This window comes from Myotis daubentonii, chromosome 12 (genome assembly GCF_963259705.1).
Source record: "Myotis daubentonii chromosome 12, mMyoDau2.1, whole genome shotgun sequence".
NCBI classification, from domain to species: Eukaryota; Metazoa; Chordata; class Mammalia; order Chiroptera; family Vespertilionidae; genus Myotis; species Myotis daubentonii.
Genome location: NC_081851.1, coordinates 32,634,396 through 32,646,983, shown reverse-complemented (window position 1 = coordinate 32,646,983; position 12,588 = coordinate 32,634,396).

Below are 12,588 nucleotides of genomic sequence, written 5' to 3'. Positions count from 1 at the left end.
TTTTATAGACAGATTTATATAGTCACATGCTGCTTAACAACTGGGGTATATTGTGAAATATGTGTCATTAGGTGATTTCATTGTGCAAACATCACAGTTATGCATTTACACAAACCTAGATGGTCTAGCCTACTATGTGTTATAGCTTACAGTTTGTTACTGTACCAAACAACATGAGATGAAATCAAGCATAAAAGAAAATAAATCATGAGCTATATGGAGCTGTTGCTAAAGTATATTGTTTTATAGCAAAGTATTTTTTATAAGTAGAAATAATATACTCTAAACTAACAATCCTATCTAATAATAGACAAACGTGGTAATTAACCATACCTCCGCTATGCTTCCCATTGGCTAATCAGGGAGATATGCAAATTAACTGCCAACAAAGATGGTGGCCATCAGCCAGGCAGCTGAAGTGAGCAGGAGGCTTGCTTGCTCCAGTGATGGAGGAAGCCAACATTCCCCGCCTGCCACAGCCAGACTCTGAGCTCCAGTCTAACCAACAATGTTGCAATTATAGAAGCTAACAAACCCAGAAACCTGCTTTCAGACAGCCGGCCTCAGAGCTGGAGCCACAACAAAATTTAAATTACAGAAGGTAAATAAATCCCAGAATAAAAAAAAAGAAAAAAGAAAAAAAGGAGAGACTGGGAGCTTCAGTTGCAGGATTGGCCCACCTGAAAACAGCCTTCAGCCCCTCATCCAGGCTGACCAGGCACTCCAGTGGGGTCCCCCACCCTGAAGGGGGTGCAGGCAGCTTTAAAACAGCCATCAGCTCCTCATCCAGGCTGGCAGGCACCCCAGTGGGGACCCCCACCCTGAAGGGGGTGCGGGCAGCCTGAAAACAGCCATCAACCCCTCACCCAGGCTGGCCAAACACACAAGCGGGACCCCCACCCTGATCCGGGACACCATTCACGGCAAACCAGCCGGCCTCCACCTGTGCACTAGGCCTCTATCCTATATAGTAAAAGGGTAATATGCAAATTGACCCTAACAGCTCCCACATGGGGGAGCGCTGCTCAGCCACAATCCAGGCTGATGACTGCCAGTACAGCAGTGGTAGTGGGAGCCTCTTCTGCCTCCTCAGCAGCACTAAGGATGTCCGACTGCAGCTTAGGTCTGCTCTCACTGGCAAGTGGACATCCCCTGAGGGCTGCTAGGCTTTCAGAGGGATGTCTGATTGCCATCTTAGGCCCAATCCCTCAGGGATAAGGCCTCAGCCAGCAGGTGGTCATCCCCTGAGGGGTCCCAGACTGAGAGAGGGCACAGGCCGGGCTGAGGGACCCCCCCTGAGTGCACAAATTCTTGTGCACCAGGCCTCTAGTTAAAGTATAGTATGGTAAATATATGGAAACTGCTAACAGTTGTTTATTATCACTGTTAAGCAAATTTTTGTGCACCGGGCCTCTAGTCTAATCTAATAAAAGAGAAACATGCAAAATTACCATACCTCTGCTACACCTACAAGCCATGCCCACAAGCCACGCCAATCAGCCAATCAGGAGAAAATATGCAAATTAACCCAACTAAGATGGTGGTGGCCACAGAGCTGGAGCGAGCAAGAGGCTTGGGTTGCCCCCAACGATGGAGGAAGCCAATCTTCCTTCCCTGCTGGCTCTGAGCTCTGCTCAAGGCTACAAATTTCAATTATAGAAGATAAATAAACCCCAGATACCTGCTTCCAGCCTCCTTTGCCTCCACTCAAGGAGGGGCTGGGGGCAACCCAGGCTTCCAGGACCTGGGCTCTGCTCAAGGCTACAAAGTTTCAATTGTAGAAGATAAATCAATCCCAGATACCTGCTTCCACTGCTTCCAGCTCATGGCAGTGGCCAGCCTGAAAACAGCCATTAGCTCCTCACCCAGGGTGGCCAAGCACCGCAGTGGGGACTCCCACCCTGAAGGGGCTGAGGCCAGCCTGAAAACAGCTATCTGCCCCTCACCCAGGCTGGCCACACCCCCATGGTGTGAGGGTCCCCGCTGGGGGGCTTGGCCAACCTGAATACAGCCCTCAGCCCTTCACCCAGACTGGCCAGGCCCCCCAGCAGGACCCCCACCATGGTCTGGGACACCCTTCAGGGCAAGCCAGCCAGCCCCTACCCATGCACCAGGCCTCCATCCTATATAATAAAAGGGTAATATGCAAATTGACCCTAACAGCAGAGCCACTGGGAATCACTGGTGACTATGACACACACTGACCACCAGAGGGTAGATGCTCAATGCAGGAGCTTCCCCCTGGTGGTCAGTGCACTCCCTTAGGGGGAGCTCTGCTCAGGCACAAGCCAGGCTGATGGCTGCCAGCACAGCAGTGGTGGTGGGAGCCTCTCCTGCCTCCTCAGCAGCACTAAGGATGTCCAATTGCAGCTTAGGCCTGCTCCCTGCTGGCAAGTGAACATCCCCCAAGGGCTCCCAGGCTTCCAGAGGGATGTCTGACTGCCAGCGTAGGCCTGATCCCCTTGGGAGCAGGCCTAAGCCAGCAGGTGGACATCCCCTGAGGGATCCCAGACTGTGAGAGGGCACAGGCCGGGCTGAGGGACCCCCCTGAGTGCACAAATTCTTGTGCACCAGGCCTCTAGTAAAAGTATAGTATGGTAAATATATGGAAACTGCTAACAGTTGTTTATTATTACTGTTAAGCATTATGGACTGTACATATTGTATGTGCTATACTTTTATAAGACTGGCTATGCAGTAGGTTTGTTTACACCAGCATCATGACAAAGACATGAGTAATGCATTGTACTATGACATTTTGACAGCTATGACATCACCAGATGATATGAATTTTTCAGCTCCATTACTATCTTATGAGACCCCTGTCATAGTTGTGGTTTGTCGTTGACCAATATATCATCATAGGGCACATGATTATGCTGGTAATTAATATCTGATGTCCCGCTATTAGTCAAGAAAAAGTTGGTTTTCATACATTATTGCTATTCTCACAACAAAACCCCAAGGCCTACTTATAAATTTTGGAGCCATCAAATTAGTGACTAAAATATGGTATTACATTGTGATGAAGACAGAAAATAGAATACTATATCGGCAACAGGTAGATAGATTTGCCTTTTAAAAGCTATTATAGTCTTGAATCCCTATGGCACCTTCTAAGTAATATAATACCAGTACTGACACTTGTTTAACTTTTACTCTAAGTCTGTTTTTTCTCCAAATTATGGTTATATGTTTTAGATACAAGTTTAATTCAAATTGAGAATTACATCATTATAAATGGTAATACAGTTAATTCATTAAATGAATGAATGAATAACACAGTGCTATATTTATTACATTAGATTTTAGAATGTTTAGTGAAGATACTTGCTTAACACTTCCTTGCAAGGACTTCTGTGATCTCGGGATTTTGTTGACATTTTCAGTTTTTAAGCTTTTTTTATTTTTTTTGACTAAGATCTAAATTTATTGTTTGCTATCTTTATGCAGGGAGGATGGCTAATTATTAATAGTTGCTTTCATGGAGGATATATTTGGTTCTCCTGAGTAGAGATAGGACTAGTAGAAGATGAATGAAGCATTAATCTCAGATACAAAATATCAGGGCTGACAAAAACATGGTGATCAAGATAAATATTATATTAATGCAATGTTTTATCAAATTAGTAAAATATGGTCCATAAATTAGCTGCCTATTTTATTAGTAAATTTTTATTATAAGTAGCAAAACTATAAGTGTATGTTTAATGACACTTGGATTTAGGCAAAGAATTTTCCTGACACTGATTAAATCATGTCATAATAGAAGTCAGCACTTAATACAATATGTTAACTTGCTCAAGTGGTATCTGATGAATACTGAGTGAATCAAGGATTTTGGAAAATTATAGAAAGACAGTAGTGAGTATTATAGAGATTATATCCTTTGAACTTCTTTCTCTTTATTAAACAAACAAAATGTGCCAATCACTGTACTCTCACTTGGCAATTTTTTCTGATTTTATTTAGACTACTTTAACTTCATTTAATTTTATGGAACTTGATAGACCATATTCAGTAATTGAGTCCAAGGAGAAGGCAAGAGATATAAACCTTTCTAATTTGATTACAAAAACAACAACTAAAAATAGTTTTAGCAATATACATATACTATACTGACAGCTTACAATGGTGTTTCACCTGAACTACAGAGACAAGGATTATATAAGGGTTATATGTATATATGTTATTTATTTCAATAACTAATCATTAATTGATGATGATTCTACCAAAAACTTCATTAGATAAAGCCACAGCAGTTGATTTGGGAATTGTCATCCACCTTTTATAGATTAAAAAATTTGAGACCTAAAGTAAGCTACTTGCTGGTGTACAACTATTGGAACAGTTTTTTGTTTTTTTCAAAAGTTCATAATCTTTCTACCAAAACACATTGCTGAAATTACACTTAGAAGTGTCTTAACCCAACTCCCCTTTTCACTATGAAGAAAATGGAAAAAAAAATCAGCACGAGAGCTAGATACTAATTCTTACTTCCCGGGACAGGACTTTCTCCATTTTCGATTACAGTAGAGGTGCAGTTGCCTCACCCAGCTTCTATTTGCTGCAGGTGCACCCATCAATGTGGAGCCATTGCACTGAAACGTGCTAAGGGAAGGAGGAGAAAGGTAGCCACGCACTGAGTGCTATGGAGATACTAAGCATACAGTCCCATTGCCTCTAGATGGGACACCTGTGGTACCACTGGCGCTCCAGAGATCATGTTGAACCTCAACTTCAGCTGAACCATACCTTTGCTTGGTTTCCTTCCTTGTCTTAACCTGTGCCCTCGCTGTATCACAGTCTCTCTCTTGTGATCACTCCTTCAGGTAAGCACTTCTAGACGAAATTGCCTTCTCAGAGACTACCTAAGATATCTGTGTTGTCTATTTCTTTTCGATGTTTTATTTATTTATTTTATTTTTTAATTCCCAATCCTTTTTTTATTATATTATTTTTTAAAATATATTTTATTGATTTTTTACAGAGAGGAAGGGAGAGAGATAGAGAGTTAGAAACATCGATGAGAGAGGAACATCGATCAGCTGCCTCCTGCACATCTCCTACTGGGGATATGCCCGCAACCCAGGTACATGCCCTTGACCGGAATCGAACCTGGGACCTTTCAGTCTGCAGGCCGACGCTCTATCCACTGAGCCAAACCGGTTTCGGCTAATTCCCAATCCTTTAACAAGCAAAAAGATGTGATTATTTTTAGTTCCATCACTGAACTGGGGAAAAAAAACAAACAAAAATGAAAAGTATGTCCTTCATATAAACATGCAAATTAAAAGCTTGAGGGGAAAATTGACTGACAAAAAAGGTAAGTCAGTTTAAAACATTGTCTTCTGGTTAAATAGTAATCCATACCTCTTATGAAAATGTATAGCAACATAAAATTAAATTTTAAAAGTGACTGCTGCAAATACTGTATTTTATTCTAAACATTGTTCTTTATTTTCTTATTTTTTATAGTTTTATTATGTTTAAATTGCCTTGTGTCTTATGTGTATTAAATTAAATAATTTTTACTAAAATTAGATGGCATTACCGTGTGTGTCCAAGAAAGGTATCTATATCAAATTTATGTGATCCTCCCAAGATATTTCATCGTGGGGCAGATTTAGAAATTATCGTGTATAATATGTAAATTATTCCACAGAATATAATTGCTATTACCTCAGCAACACTAATTAGACTATATATGGAATAAAGAAAGTTTCTGATTTTCAGTCAAAATTCTAATCTGTGCATTTCCCCCTTTGTTCTCAAATATTTAAGTTATTTAAATAAAGTTCAAATTTTAATTTAATATTTTGTAATTAAATGAAATGTTAAGTATTTTTTATAAAATAAAATAATTCTCTATTCTTGTATTTAAGACAACACCTAGTTGCCAGTGTACAAACTGGTATTATGAATTACTCGTGTTTCTTGTAGAACTACATATATATACACATTTGAGAGAAGTACATATTTTAAATATCACAGAATATTTTTCAGTCATCATGTGCAACTGTTGTACACTGGTAGGGCAAATTAGCCAGCATGTAAATGGGCTAGTGAGGAATATATCATGAGGAATATATCATGAAACAAGAAAATGCAAACTTGTCCCTTCTGGAAAATGACTATGCCAGAATTTATGGGACTCGTGCTAAGAGAAAGGATTTAGGAAGTTAATTTGTTTTCGTTCATCTATGTTGCTTAAAATTTCTTTATTCTGAAATGAACAGACACAACTCGCACACTTACCAAGCATTCAGCTGTAGTTACTTTTTTTGAGGATTAGGATGAGAGACACAGAGAAATTTTTTGCCGATGCTAGTGATGGATATGTTGTAGCGGCCCTCTTAAGCTGGTCTCAGAGGAGTACTGAGAAAAAACCTAATCCAAGGCCAACATCTTGAAAATGGCATTGTAAGACATTGGGTCTTTGGTGATGTTAGTTAGCCCCTGAGATAATGACCCTTAGAACACATTTACCTCTAGAATTCTTAAATAAAAGTCAATTTCTTTAGGTCACTTTTAGTTGGCATATCAGTCAGAACTTGAAGACCAAAGGAAAACTGCTCTACGTATTTCGGATTTAATGTTGAATTATGAAAGCCTTTAAATATGGGGAGAAATGAAAATCAAGAAAGCCACCATGAATATTTCAACCCTAAAAGCTGAAGTGTGAGCTTCTTGGCATTCAAATGAAAGTTGACGCAATTCTAAAGAATCTGTAGAAGTTTCCACCAAGTATGCAGATATCATAATCAAATCAGGATGTACTCAAGAGATTACTAGTAAATTACTCTATCTCCTGTCAGAGTAATAGCATCAGTTGCTATCATTTCAGATTGCTGATTTTAGAGGCTATTAGACCTAAAAAATACCCATTTTACAACTTCTTACTCAAGCACATTAATACAAGTGTAATATAATACTATATATCTCTTTAATACTATTCTGTTAATCTTTACACTATAAATCACATACTGAAAATGTAAATAAATTGGGAGGCAGTGATGGAAAGGGGCCTCAGTGAGGTATATTTTATAATTTTGCAACAATTTTAGAGCCCTTCAAATATTAATTCATTTCAGCTGAACGTCAGTTATACAACCTGTACAATGAGTATCTCTTATGTCATCCATGCATTCTGCCCATCCACATACTGAGTATCTTTATAATAGGGAGTAATACTAGGTTATTTTTTCTTTTATTTATTAAAAACTTGCTGTCTTCCAAAGGCAAAGAGAAAGTCCTCAATTTTTTTCTTTGCATGCATTTTCTCAGTTAGGAGAAATACACTCTTAAAGGGAAAAGAAATCTATACACATAAACATAATGTTATTTTGGCAGATAAGAGTATCAGTTAGATTAGATTAGATCATGTTGCAGTACTGTAAAACTCTCAAAACCTCAACAGTTCACACAACAAACTTTCATTTCTTCCTCATGCAACCTGTGCATTGAGGGTTGCTTGGCTCACTGCACATATTCTAGGACCAAGGGCAACTGAGACTTCATCTTTTTTTAATTTTTATTTTAAATATATTTTTATTGATTTCAGAGAGGGAGAAATAGAAACATCAATGATGAGAGAGAATCACGGATTAACTGCTTCCTGCACACCCCTCACTGGGAATGGAGCCTGCAACCCTGGCACATGGCCTTATAGGGAATTGAACCTGTGACATCTTGGTGGGCGGTCAACCACTGAGCAACACTGGGCTAGGCAAGAAACTTCATCTGGACAGCCTCCTTTTCACTGGCTCAGTGGGGAGGGACCTCTGCAGGATTTTGCACAGTCTGATGCTGTGTTCTGGTAGAGACTTGCCATTCTCTGCACCACTCACTGGTCAGAATAGTGCCCCATTTCCCTACATGGTGCTCAAAGGTTCAGCTTTCCTAATGTCAGTTTGTGGTCAAGGAGAAGACAAGAATATTAGGAAGCAGCTCTAAAAGCTCACATTAGGCAATGTTGTTGGCTCAGAAAACATAAATATTTTTGCCTACATTAATTTTAGATGCCACATGGCCAAGATGATAGAGTAATTCCAGCATTTTAGTGATCCTTAGAAAGATCAAATGAAAATAAAAATGTATTATTTGGAAACAAGTAAGGGTAAAAGTTCAGAGAGCATTAAAAAAAAGCACCTAGATAGCATATCTGGCATAGAACTTATAAAACAGAATTTCTAAAAGAATCATATAGCTATAAAAATCAGTGAATTCAGTTATTAGTTTTTAATCATTGGCATTTCCCAAGCTACTGGGTGATCTTCATTCAGACACATTCATACAAAATTTCCCTCTCCCAGTCAAGCCTTCTGTACTAGATCTAACTTAGTTCTCCTTGGTTACTCAATCAAACATATACTAGAATGCTCTCTCTCTAAGCATCCTGCCTACCTTCGTAGTGCTCTTCATGTTTCCTATGTATATTCCCCCCTCTTACTGGTGATCACCACTCTCCCCAGACTGTAAATGCTATATAGTCAGCGACCCCATCGGCACTGTTAGCCCATGATCTTTGGAGCCTACTATACAGCGATGGCCCTCTCCAACTTCCCAATTCCTCTGTGTCTTTGGTGTCTGTAGCTCTGGTCTGACACATTGGAACTTTGATTAAAACAACCATTCAATGTTCTTCAGATAGCATTCATTAAGTTCTAAACCAGGGGTGGGCAAACTTTTTGACTCGAGGGCCACAATGGGTTCTTAAACTGGACCGGAGGGCCGGAACAAAAGCATGGATGGAGTGTTTGTGTGAACTAATATAAATTCAAAGTAAACATCATTACATAAAAGGGTACGGTTTTTTTCCCCCCAATAGTTTTATTCATTTCAAACGGGTCAGATCCGGCCTGCGGGCCGTAGTTTGCCCACGGCTGTTCTAAACCATTAAATATTCCCTATCGAATCATTAAATAATTTTTTTCTGAAGATAGCTAAAAATCAGAGACTTCAGTCTTAATTATAATAGCAAATAATTATCCAGCACTTACTATGTACCAGATCAAGTTTTCTATATTTTAGTTCATTTGGCCCCAAACAACCACCTTTGAGGCAGATACTGTTATTATCTTCATTTCGCATATGAAGAAATTAAAAACACACAGGGTGAGCCATTGGTCTAAGCTCAAAGCACTAATAAGTGGCAGAGCCAGGATTTGATCTTAAGACAGTCTGGCTCCAGTCTGGCTCACTCACTAAGCTACAGTGTCCCTTAATGACAGATTCCACCTTCATTAAAATTTCTAACTTTTGAGTAGTTATTTTTCCTGTTTTGCATTTTTTTTCACTTTCTGTAAAAAAAAAAAAAAGTTTCAGAACAAATGATCAAATAATCCTCAGATCCTACTTTCCACTTCCTGAATCTCTGAGTAAGGTGAAAGAAATGGTTTTAAATTGCAAATCTTTAGCTACAGGAACCTGCACAATTTCTCCCCAGATATGACAGAAGTGACACCAGTCTTGCTTGTAACATCTTCTGCTGTCATGTTGTTATACTTCAAAGACAAGGAATAATTATAGCTGTTCAAATAAGGGAGGTTTACTCATTATAATTAATTAATAGCAAACATAAATCAATTTCAAGAATGCCATGCCCAAGATAAGTGGAAGTGTCATGTGTTATAACCAAGAGAACACTAGGAATCAAAGCCATTTGAAGAAACCAGTCATAAATACATTAAAAAATTCTCTGCAAAGTTTAAAATTGCTAACTTTTTATTAGCACTTCAATGTCTCTGAGAAGTAGTTAGATCTAGAATCTTAATTTTATAGCAAACGTGTGAAAAATGCAAAATTAAGCAAAGTTAAGCAAATTTCTTAGAACTTTTACTATGATGATAAAATCATACACTTCTCTTAGAAGGTAAGAGCAGTCTTTCTCAACTTAGTTAGCTATGGAACTTATGTTTGTGTCATAAAATATCCTGCTTGATTAATGATCCCTGAAACATCCTTCAGAAATACTAATTTTGAAGTTAAAAAAAATTAAAAAAAACAGTGACTTTATTTTCAGTGTTATAGAACTTGAAACAAACAAAATTTAGCTTTCTAAATAATGTCACTTTCTGATCAAAAGTTTATTTTTTTGGTGGCCTAATGATATAGATGATATAGATATAGATAGGTATAGATGATGATATAGAGATAGATGATTATATAGATAGATATAGATATAGATAGATATAGATATAGATAGATATAGATATAGATTGACAAGAATTATTAAATCTGTATATATATATATATATCCATACATATATATGTAACTATAACTATATAAAAATATATAACTATATATAAATGCAAACCTCATCATTTGAGTTATGTACAAAGCAATTAATTAGCTTTTTAAAAATGTTTATAAACAATATGAATATCAGCACTAGAAAACTTTCATTAATGGTTGTATCCATGTTCTGAAAAAAATATTTCACAGAGGTGGGGATTGGTAAGAGCCACTTTAGCTAGAGTGAAAATGTTCAATGACATATAATCTTCACTCATTTTTCCCCCCAAGCTATAACTCGCTGCTACAAAGGTCAGCAGCATGGTCCTCAGCAGATTTTCTGAATGTAGAATAGGAAATTTGAAATTATTTGTCCTGTCACCTGTTCCCAAAAAACCTGACATAATTTAATATGAAGACTATTCTACTTTACCTCATGAAACTGACAAAGAGGAGTTGGATAGAATCCTAAGTTATTTATGACTTACAAAATATGAGTTTGGGATTTTAAACTCTACTTGCTACAATTGCCTTCCTCCTCCCACCCACTAGCTAAAATCATCTGTATGCATATAATAGAAATTCTCGAGCAAACTCCCTTTTAAATCAGCCAAGGCAAATGCAAATAAGCATATACAGTGTAAATATGAATGAACCACTATCTTTGGCTTTTAGCAAAACAATGAGAAGGCTTATCCTTTATACAGCCATTTCTTAGAATCATTGGGTTACAAAAGAAAAAAGAAAGAAGCATTTAAGTATGAACGTGAAATACTAAAGAAAAAAAGAGTATTATGCTAAGCAAAATAAGCCAATTAGAGACAGACAAGTATCACATGATCTTGGAATATATTGAGCAAAATAAACTGATGAACAAAATAGATCCAGAGACATAGAGGCATGGAACAGGTTGTGGAATCTCAGAGGGAAGGTGAGGATGGGTGGGTGGGTGAGAAGAGATCAACCAAAGAACTTATATGCATATTTGAATAATCTATGAACACAAATAATAGTGTGGTGAAGGCCTGGGGTGGGGATGGGGGGGCTAGAAGGGGTCAGTGGGGGAAAAGTGGGACATATGTAATACTTTCAACAATAAAGATCAATAATATTTTTTTTAAAATCCTTCAAATAGGACTCCAATGTAGTGGTTGATAGCCTAAGTGCTTAGAAATTAATTGCACATCGAGGATGCGGACAAAAAGGAACCCTCATGCATTGCTGGTGGGAATGCAGACTGGTGCAGTCACTGTGGAAAACAGCATGGAGTTTCCTCAAAAAACTAAAAATGGAACTCCCATTTGACCCAGTGATCCCACTTCTAGGAATATATCCCCCAAAACTAGAAACACCAATTAGAAAGAATATATGCAGCCCTATGTTCATAGCAGCACAATACACCATAGCTAAGATTTGGAAACAGCCTAAGTGCCCATCAGCAGATGAGTGGATTAAAAAACTGTGGTACATCTACACAATGGAATACTACGCTGCGGTAAAAAAGAAGGAATTCTTACCATTTGCAACAGCATGGATGGAACTGGAGAGAATTATGCTAAGTGAAATAAGCCAGTCAGAGAAAGATAAATATCACATGATCTCACTCATTTATGGAATATAATGAACATAAACTGATGAACAAAAACAGATCCAGAGACAGAGAAACATCGATCATACCGTCAAACCTTAGAGGGAAGGTAGGGGAGGGTGAGGGTAAGCGGGAGAGATCAACCAAAGGACTTGTATGCATGCATATAAGTCTAACCAATGGACAAAGACACCAGGGGGGTGAGGGCATGTGTGGGGGAGGTGGGGGGTAATGGGGGAATAAGGACACATGTAATGCCTTAATCAATAAAGAAATTTTAAAAAAAGAAAATAATTGCACAGGTAGTAAGAGGTATCTGCCAAGTATAATTTGGAGTTTCAGAAATCAAAATGGGAGTCATGTATCATAAGAGTTTCCAGGAAAAACACATTGTTACATTTCCTTGCTTTTACCTAGAATTATTGTAAGCCCATGTGTTAAAGTAATGCTATCTCTGTACATTGGAAGTTATATATGTGTTTAATTGTTTGAAGTTTTGAAAAAAGAAGTAATTATCACTTAAAAATTATAACTTGGTTGACGAAAACTTTTTAGAAACTGTGACAAATGGAGAGGCTTTAAATACATTATTTGTATATTTAGGCTAGTGTAATTCAACTCCAGAAACAGAATGCTGAGAGGGAAGAGGCAATTTTTCAAGCAGATAGGACTGTACTCAAAAGAAAAGGTTCGTGTCCTTCTAAGCTCTAGTGGAATAAATGACATGGGCAGGAAAGCAAAATTCTAATATACACCAAGAAGA